Genomic DNA, 8,531 nt, shown 5'->3' on the forward strand with positions numbered 1-8,531 from the left:
CCTAAGTACTTGGACCCTGATGCCATCCCAAGCCCTATTGAGGTTACTGAGGATGACAGGAACAATCGGGGTTCAGCGCCATCTGTTACTGGAGTACGGGGCCAGGTGCCACCCTTAGTCACCACCAACCTCCTGGTGAATGACCAAGGGAATGCAACCCCCGATACATCCGATGCACAACCTACACTACCCCGTGCCCATCTGACATGGTAAGGCTCAGGTGCCCCGGCAGCTGTCATCAGGCCGCCGGCAAGGCTGCCCCCAGAGGAGGCTTCACTGTGTATCACTCACCATGGGGAACCGGGCCCTTAGCACTGCAATCACTGCAAACCATGTGTGTGCCCCTTCGTGTGGTTCCCTGAGGGAGGGAAAAGCTTCCAGTGCTGCTTTTGCAGCTGTATCAGTGATGCTCCCCCACCCCCAGTGTTCTCAACATCCGGCTCATACCAGCAAATATGTGGGTGCTTATGATGGTCTTGAGCTATCCCTGGGCTCTTACAAATTCTTGGCCACTGTGGATGACTGCAAGAACACCAAGTTCCCCAGGACTTTTGCCTTCATCTTGATGACTGACGTCTCCTATAATGGCACCAGGAGTGGTCCTGTTAGGCTCCTTTGTGAGCAGCTCAAGGTACTGTTAGACTTTCTGCCTACGGAGGGTGGGCAGAAGAGTCAGCGATCCCCATTGGCTTCGTCACCTGTACTAAGGTGCTCCACCTGTACCATGCAGAGAGCTCACTGGCCCAACTACAGATGATGGTTGTATCTGATGTGGGTAACATGCTGGATGGCTTCCTGGTCAATGTCAATGAGTCTCGGGCAGTTATCACGGCTTATTGGATCAGATTCCAGAAAAATCTGCAGACACAAGGGAGACAGAGACAGTATTTGCTCCAATTATCCAGGCCAGAATGGAGGCTCTGAAGGCTGCCGAGTGTCCAGGGAAGCTGTTTCTGTTCCACACCTGCCTGCTCACTGCAGAGGCTCCAGGGAGACTGAATAACCGAGATGACAGGAAGTTGATCAGCGTAGACAAGAGGACTCTGTTTCAGCCTCACCCAGGTGCCTATCAGATCCTGGCCAAAGAATGTGTGGCCCAAGGCTATGGTGTAGACCTTGCTCTCTTCCGGAGCCTGTGTGTGGGTATGGCGATGCTCTCTGCAGTACCCCAGCTCACTGGTGGCTCTCTGTAACATACCTGTTTTCAGGTGGAGCATGACCAGCAACGGTTCCTTAGAGACCAAAGTCAGGATCTACAGAAGGTCATTGGCTTTGATGCTGTGCTGCGGGTCCAGACAAGCACTAGTGTCCATGCTGTAGATTTCTCTGGGGCTTTCTACATGAGTGACACAACAGATGTGGGGCTGGATGGGGACAAGATGGTGACTGGGGGTTTAGGCATAACGTTTGGCTCAATGAGGGGAGTGGAGCCCTGCAGTGTGCTCTGCTCTACCCCGGCTGTGCAGGGCAGCCACGGCTCTGCATCCACAGCCTGGGGCGGGGCGGGGGGATTCTGAATAGCCCTGTGAAGATTATTGCTGACGCTGTCATCACTCGGTGTGCCCAGATGTTGGCCTGTTACAGAAAGAACTGTGCGAGCTCCTCCTCTGTAGGACAGCTGATCCTTTCCAAGGGCATGAAGCTGCTCCCAGTATACCTGAACTCTGTGTTCAAGAGTGATGTCCTGGAGCTGAGGTCACTACTGATGGCCATGCATAAGTCCAACAGCTGGTTACCTCCACGGACGTGGCTGAGACCAATGTCTTCTCCTACCCTCAGCTCCTACCGTTGGCAAATTCTCCCATTGAGAAGACCACTAAACCAGTAGTTGGAGCATCTAGAGTGTCTAAGCAACGGGGGTATTTATTTGCTGGAGAATGAGCTTAACCTCTTCCCTGGTGGGAGCGACTGTCCAGCAGGGTGTTGTACAGAGCTTCTTCCGCATCACCTCCTTCAGTCAGACCACAGTGGTCGGATGTTCTGCCAGTTTTGGATAATCTGCTGTCCAAGAAGGTGCGAGGCCTCACTGATGGTCCGAGGGCACAGAGATGAAGCTTATCATGGTGAAATGAGAGGACAAGCTGGAGATGCAGTGCAACACCTCCCAGTGAAAGACAAGAGCCTGAGTGGGGGAGGATCCCATGGGGACCTTCTCTGTCACAGGCACAAGGAGGTTCAGACAGCGACTGGGCTAGAGCACATGGGTAAACAGCACAGGGTCCAGGCCAGCCTCCAGAGAGTACCAGGACAGCAGAGAAACTGGGACAGCTCCACAGCTGGCAAGTCACATAAGCTGACCTTAAAAGAACGTAAGGGACACCTTCACTCTGGGCTCAGGTACCCGACAACTCTGCCATGCCCTGCTGTTGGAAGGGGCCCTTATCCCTTTACATTACCCTCCTGTTCCTGCTAATCCTGTTGTGAGGAATGCAGTTTCTCAGCTCACTCTATGTGATTTGGTGTTGGGGGCTTTGGAGCCACCCAGACCCTCGCAATATTACATGTCCCTTTGGACCAGCCTCCAAGAAGAGAAGGGCAGGTGAGGAGAGTAGGGATCTCAGGGAGAAGGGCAGCTAATTCAGCCGTGTTTCATCAACAACTTGCTATGCTCGGGATAAACACACACACATGCACAAGAGCAGGGTATAAACCACAGACAGTGGAGAGAAAAGTGGTCAGTCTTCTAGGGTCTAGAAGTCAACAGCCAACTCACTCACTGAGGGGGGTTGATTAGCTTCTCCTGCAGTAACTGGTGATCCCTTGGTGGAGAGAGGCACATTATCAGACATGAATGGGCCCGGGAACAGAGCTGCAAAGTGTCCTGAGACCCGGGAGAGGCATCAGCCTCCTTTCCAGCTGCAGAGTCCCCAACGCTGGACGCTTCTGCAGGGAGCCTAATCACCAACTTGCAATACCTCATGGAGCCAGCCCACATCTCACTCTGAGCCCCTGCTGGAAACACTGCTCTCCAAGCTGGAGGCTGACAGGGAGAAAAGCAGAGGTGGCTAGCCTTTCCTGCCAGGACACAGTCTCTCCACAGGCTTCGGTAACGACAGTGCCTGATGGTTATCTTCTAGGAAGACCTGGATGGGGCAGCACAAGGGCCGGGCTTGACAGTGACCAGGTTTGCCTGCTCCCAGCCTGGGATACTCCTGCTCTAGACCTCCCATTTCTCTTCATTAGTTTATTTTTCACTGCATCTTCAATTTGTAAAGAAATAAAATTAAGTAGGGAATTCCCTGGTGGTCCAAGGGCCACAGAGCAGCTAAAAAAAATAAAATTAAAAAAAAAAAAAAAAAAAACATTTTAAGAAAACTGATCGTTTAGAGGAAGGAAAAAAAAAAAAAGACACTCCAGTTAGAGCTTTTCCTCCTACCATACTGTGGAAGAAACAGCTAAGTGGCCCCTGTATACATTCTCTTTAAATTCCCTTTAGCGATGGACGCTCTTCAGTTTTCTCTGGGTACAAGGCTGCCCAGCTACATACCACATTCCCCAATCTCTCTTGCAGCAAAAGACAGCCGTGTGAGGAATTCGGGCCAACAGGAAGTGAACAGAAATGATGGGTATACCAGGGCTGGAGTATGTCCTTTCAAACAGCAAGTGCTGCTTTCCCTCCACTTTCCCACCTCTCTGCCTGTGGCCTGGAATGTGGTGTGGTTGAAGATGTTAACTGAAGACAGCATCCTCAAAGACTGCAAGACAACAAAGATTAGATCTCACACCCTACCTACTCAGGACTACCTATCTCCCGATTGTAAAGAGATCGTCTCTACCTTATTTTTTTAAACGTCACACTTATAGCAACAAAAACAAAACGAAAAAATCAAAAACAACACTGAGACTTTTGCTTCCAAGTTGGAGTTAATAGGTAGAGCCAAGCCATCACTTTCACAGAAAACCTAGATAAAACTATATAGATTACTCAAAACAAGAAGTAGTTTTAAAGACAATGAGAAACTGTTTTCCATGCAAAGAGGACAAGGTGAACTAAGATTCCAGAGAGGGAAGAGCCTTTCCTTAGTGAGCTAAAATCAGTGGTCATTTTCTCTCCTCACGGTATTCATAGAAACTGATCATGAACAGATCATAACTAGGCTTGCCATGGGCAGAAGAGCTCTACCAAGGAAGAGAAAAACCAACAGAGTTTATAAGAGCTATATAGGTTGGTGTGAAGAGTCCTGGATATGTGACCAGTTTTCTGCACAGGACATTTATCAAGAGCTGGAGAAGCTAGGGAGATGACTAGAAAGGTGATGTGCAGTCAACCACCATCTTACCATGCTACGGAGGCAAGGTCACGATAGAGGGAGGAGCCTGCAACACACACACAACGGACCCCATCCTTGAGACACTGTCCTCACAAGAGTGAACCGAATCTACCTAAAAACTGCCCAGCCCACCAAACTCAAGACCTGATTAGACGGAGGTGCCCAGGCCCTTCCCATATCTGTAAGAGAGCAAATGGTAAAAGGCCAAAAAAAAAAAAAAAAAATGACTTTAGTCTCTGCTGGTCTTTTATTCATAACAGCCAGCAACCAATCAAAAACCCCTGCTTTCCCAGGAGGCTGGGAGAGAACAGGAGCACGACTACAAGAGAGAAGGCGCAGCACAGAGTAGCTTTATATTTCAGTACTGCTGGTCTTGGGACATGTGTTTCCCTGGTGGCCCAGTGGTAAAGATTCTGCCTGCTAATGTCGGAGATGTGGGTTGGGAAGGTCTCCTGAAAAAGGAAATGGCAACCCACTCCAGGACTCTCGCCTGGGAAATCCCATGGACAAAAGTGTCTGGAGGGCTTGAGTCCATGGGGTTGCAAAAGAGTAGGACACAACTTTGTAACTAAACAATAACAACAAAGTCTCGGGGTATCTCTCACACCTTGATCCCTCCCTTTAATTTCATGTCCCCAGAAGTATAGAATCCTCCTGTTTAATTTTTTTTAATATTTCTAAAACTGCAAAAATAATTTTTGGACATCAGACTCTGGGAACCCAGAGCCCCCTTTCTACCAATGAGCTCAAAATCATCATGATCATCTCATTCTTTTCACTCATTCAGCAAATATTTCATTTCTATTTATATGTAAAGATCTATACCCTGTATTTGATGATGCAAATAAAAGGTAGTCCTTTTTCAAGTCCTCAAGAATTCTGCAATTTTAAGAGAAAAAGAAGACAAAGATCATCATGATTTTTGAGATAAAAGAGAATAGAGAAACTTTTTTAAAGGACACTATCTAAAGGGGTTTACATATAAATATGCAGAATGAAAACTGCACACAAAGTGAGGAGCATTTTGAGCACAAGTATTTCTCAAGTTGTCTCACTTTTCCTCTTCACATGACTAATGACAAAACCAAGGAAGATTTAAGCAATCTGTCCAGTCACAGGAAAGCTGGATTGAAAGTCAAGATGAGAATACAAGTTTCTACATTTTCCACTTACTGCCATTTCTTAGTCATATTCCCTGGTGGCTCAGATGGTGAAGAATCTGCCTGCAATGCGGGAGACCCAGATTCAAACCCTGGGTTGGGAAGATTCCCCTTAAGGAAATGGCCACCCGCTCACTCCAGTATTCTTGCCCGGAGAATTCCATGGGCAGAGGAGCCTGGTGAGCGAAAGTCCATGGGATCCCAGAGTTGGCCACGACTGAGTGACTAACACTTTCTTTCACTTTCAGTCATATTCCTGAGATATTCTATGAATCAAATTTACTTTTAATTATTTCATAGATAATATAACTTAATCTGATTGTTTAAAAATTATCAGTGGCTTAAAACTTTCACTTTAAACTCAACCTTTGTGTTCATTTTTTGCTATTCATATAATTAGCTATTTTTGCTATTCATATTATCAGCTATACATGAATTGAGACAGAAGCTGAGTTTCATTTCCCCTACTAAGAAAATGTCTGTTTCTAGGAAACCAGAACTAACACTAATTAACTTAGCTATCCTGAAAATAACCTGCTTCCTTTTCCTACATACAAACCATGCCTGTACAGGAGGCGATAAAGATATCACCCTGTAGTGTATACAGCAGAGGTCTCTAACAGGTACTTCTATCACAATCATGTGTCTGTTTTAACACTGGTTTGTCTTTTTTTTTCGGCCACGCTGCACGGTGGGATTGAACCCAGGCCATGACAGTGAAGATGCCAAGTCCTAAGCACTGGACCACCAGGGAACTTCCTTGGGTTGTCTTTTTACTGTTGAGTTAGAAGAGTGCTTTATACATTCCAGATAACAGGCCTCTTATCTGCTATATGATTTGATTTTCAAATACTTTCTCCCATTCTATGGATTTTCATTTCACTTTCTTCATGGTCTCCTTTGAAATACAGTTCTTAATGTTGACCCAGGACAATTTATCTTTTTTTTTTCCTTTGGATGCTGATACTTTTGGAGTCATGGACAAAAAAAAAAAAAAACCATGGCCTGATCAAAGTCTATAAAGGTTTACCCCTATGTTTTTTCCTAAGAATTTTGTAGTTGTAACTCTTACATTTAGGTCTTTTATTTTTTGCATGTGCCAGCTGCCCCCACACCACTTTTTAAAAAAGGTCATTCTCTCTCCCCTTGAATTATCTACTCTTGTAGAAAAATCAGTTGACCACAAACATAAGGGTTTTAGTTCTGCCCCAACCTGAGATCCCTGCACTGGCAGTGCAGTCTTAGCCACTGGAATATCAGGAAGTCCCCACAGTAAGTTTTGACATTGGAAAGGGTGAGTCCTCCAACTTTGTTCTTCTTTTTCAAGACTTTGTCTATTCTGGGTCTTTTATGTTTTCATATGAATTTTAGGACCAGATTTAAGTATTACCAAAAAATCCAGCTGATACTTTGATAGGAGTTGCACTGAATTTGTTGGAGAAGGCAATGGCACCCCACTCCAGTACTCTTGCCTGGAAAATCCCATGGATGGAGGAGCCTGGTAGGCTGCAGTCCATGGGGTCGCTAAGAGTTGGACATGACTGAGCGACTTCACTTTCACTTTTCACTTTCATGCACTGGAGAAGGAAATAGCAACCCACTCCAGTGTTCTTGCCTGGAGAATCCCAGGGACAGGGAAGCCTGGTGGGCAGCCATCTATGGGGTCACACAGAGTTGGACACGACTGAAGTGACTTAGCAGCAGCAGCACTGAATTTGTAGACCAATCTTAAGTCTTTCAATCCCTTAACATTTGGATGTCTTTGCACTTATTTAGATCATTTATTTCTTTCAGAATGCTTTTGTAGTTTTCAGTATCCAAGTCCTGCAATTTTTCTGTTGCATTTTTCCTAAACGTTTAATTCTGTTTGATGCTGTGTGTGCAAAAGCTGTGCTTTACTGGCTTTAAGGAAATTAATGCGAACTGCCTGCCCTTCCAGTTCATGCCCACTACAAAGGCAGGGGGAGGGCACAGGCCCAGAACATGTTAGAGGTGGAAGAGAGCTCAGAAGAAAATGCAGGATTTGGGGCAGACCTGCACTGGCACACAGGTCTCCTGCAACATCCGCCTGTCGTACCTTGGTGCTTGTCTAAGAGACAGCAAAGTGCTGCAGAGATGTGGGTGGTGAGAGACAATGATGCCTCCCGTGCAGAGCGTCACTGCCCAGAGCACACAGGCTGTGGCTGACGGAAACCAAGCAGTGCGTGCACACTTGGAGGCCTGCATTTCTGAATTATCAATAGGAATATGGTGACATCAAAATGTAGATTTATTTTACGGCTGGCTTTGGAAGCACTTCTTAGTCCACTCCATATGAGGTAACTTCACAAAAAATCAGGAACTTATCCTAATGGCAAGGAAAAAAATGTGGATTCCCTTCTTTTCTAAATGTGCCTGCCAAAAGAAAGAGGACACTTTTGGAAATATATGTTCAGAGTGAGGCATAGCTTGTGTGATGGGAGTAAAGCTCCAAACTATTTTTTCTAGTATGTGTGGTAGGCAGTAGTGAGAGGCTAGCTCATTTCAGGAAAAATCCAAAGAAAGATCAGCCTCTATAACCAACTCTCAAGAGATGAAATCTATTGTCATTCCTAATACCCAAAGTCCTCAAAAATTAATTTAAGTTGTGAATTGTCAAATCCAGTGGCATAACAGATTAAGACAAAACTGAATGCAACCTGGTCTTGTTAACTTAGTACCTGGGCCAGTTATTTAAATGGTCTGGAATTCAGTCTTACTTGTAAAATGGAGATAATATTCACTTACCCAAGCTCTTGTGAAGATCAGATAGGTAAAAAAGCCGGAAGAGGCTCTGACCACAGTAAATGGTACCTATTACTATCACTTTAAAAATTTTTTTTAATTTACTTTTGGCTGTGCTGGGTCTTTGCTGCTGCACGGGCTCTTCTCTAGGTGTGGCAAGCATGGTTACTCGTCGCTGTGGTGTGCGGACTTCTCACTGCAGGGGCTTCTCTTGTTGCGGAGCACAGGCTCTAGGGCCCGCAGGCTTCAGCAGCTGTGGCTCCCGGGCTCTAGAGCACAGGCTCAGCAGCAGTTGTGGCGCACGGAAGCTTAGTTGCTTCTCGGCATGTGGGATCTT

At 46.1% G+C, this 8,531-nt stretch overlaps 1 pseudogene; it reads left to right on the plus strand.

Moving 5' to 3' along the window:
• Positions 1 to 3,250, plus strand: part of LOC104991809 — a 5,425-nt pseudogene extending 2,175 nt beyond the window's left edge.
• Positions 3,251 to 8,531: the final 5,281 nt, after the last annotated feature.

This window comes from Bison bison, unplaced genomic scaffold (genome assembly GCF_000754665.1).
Source record: "Bison bison bison isolate TAMUID 2011002044 unplaced genomic scaffold, Bison_UMD1.0 scf7180017864201, whole genome shotgun sequence".
Classification (NCBI taxonomy): domain Eukaryota; kingdom Metazoa; phylum Chordata; class Mammalia; order Artiodactyla; family Bovidae; genus Bison; species Bison bison.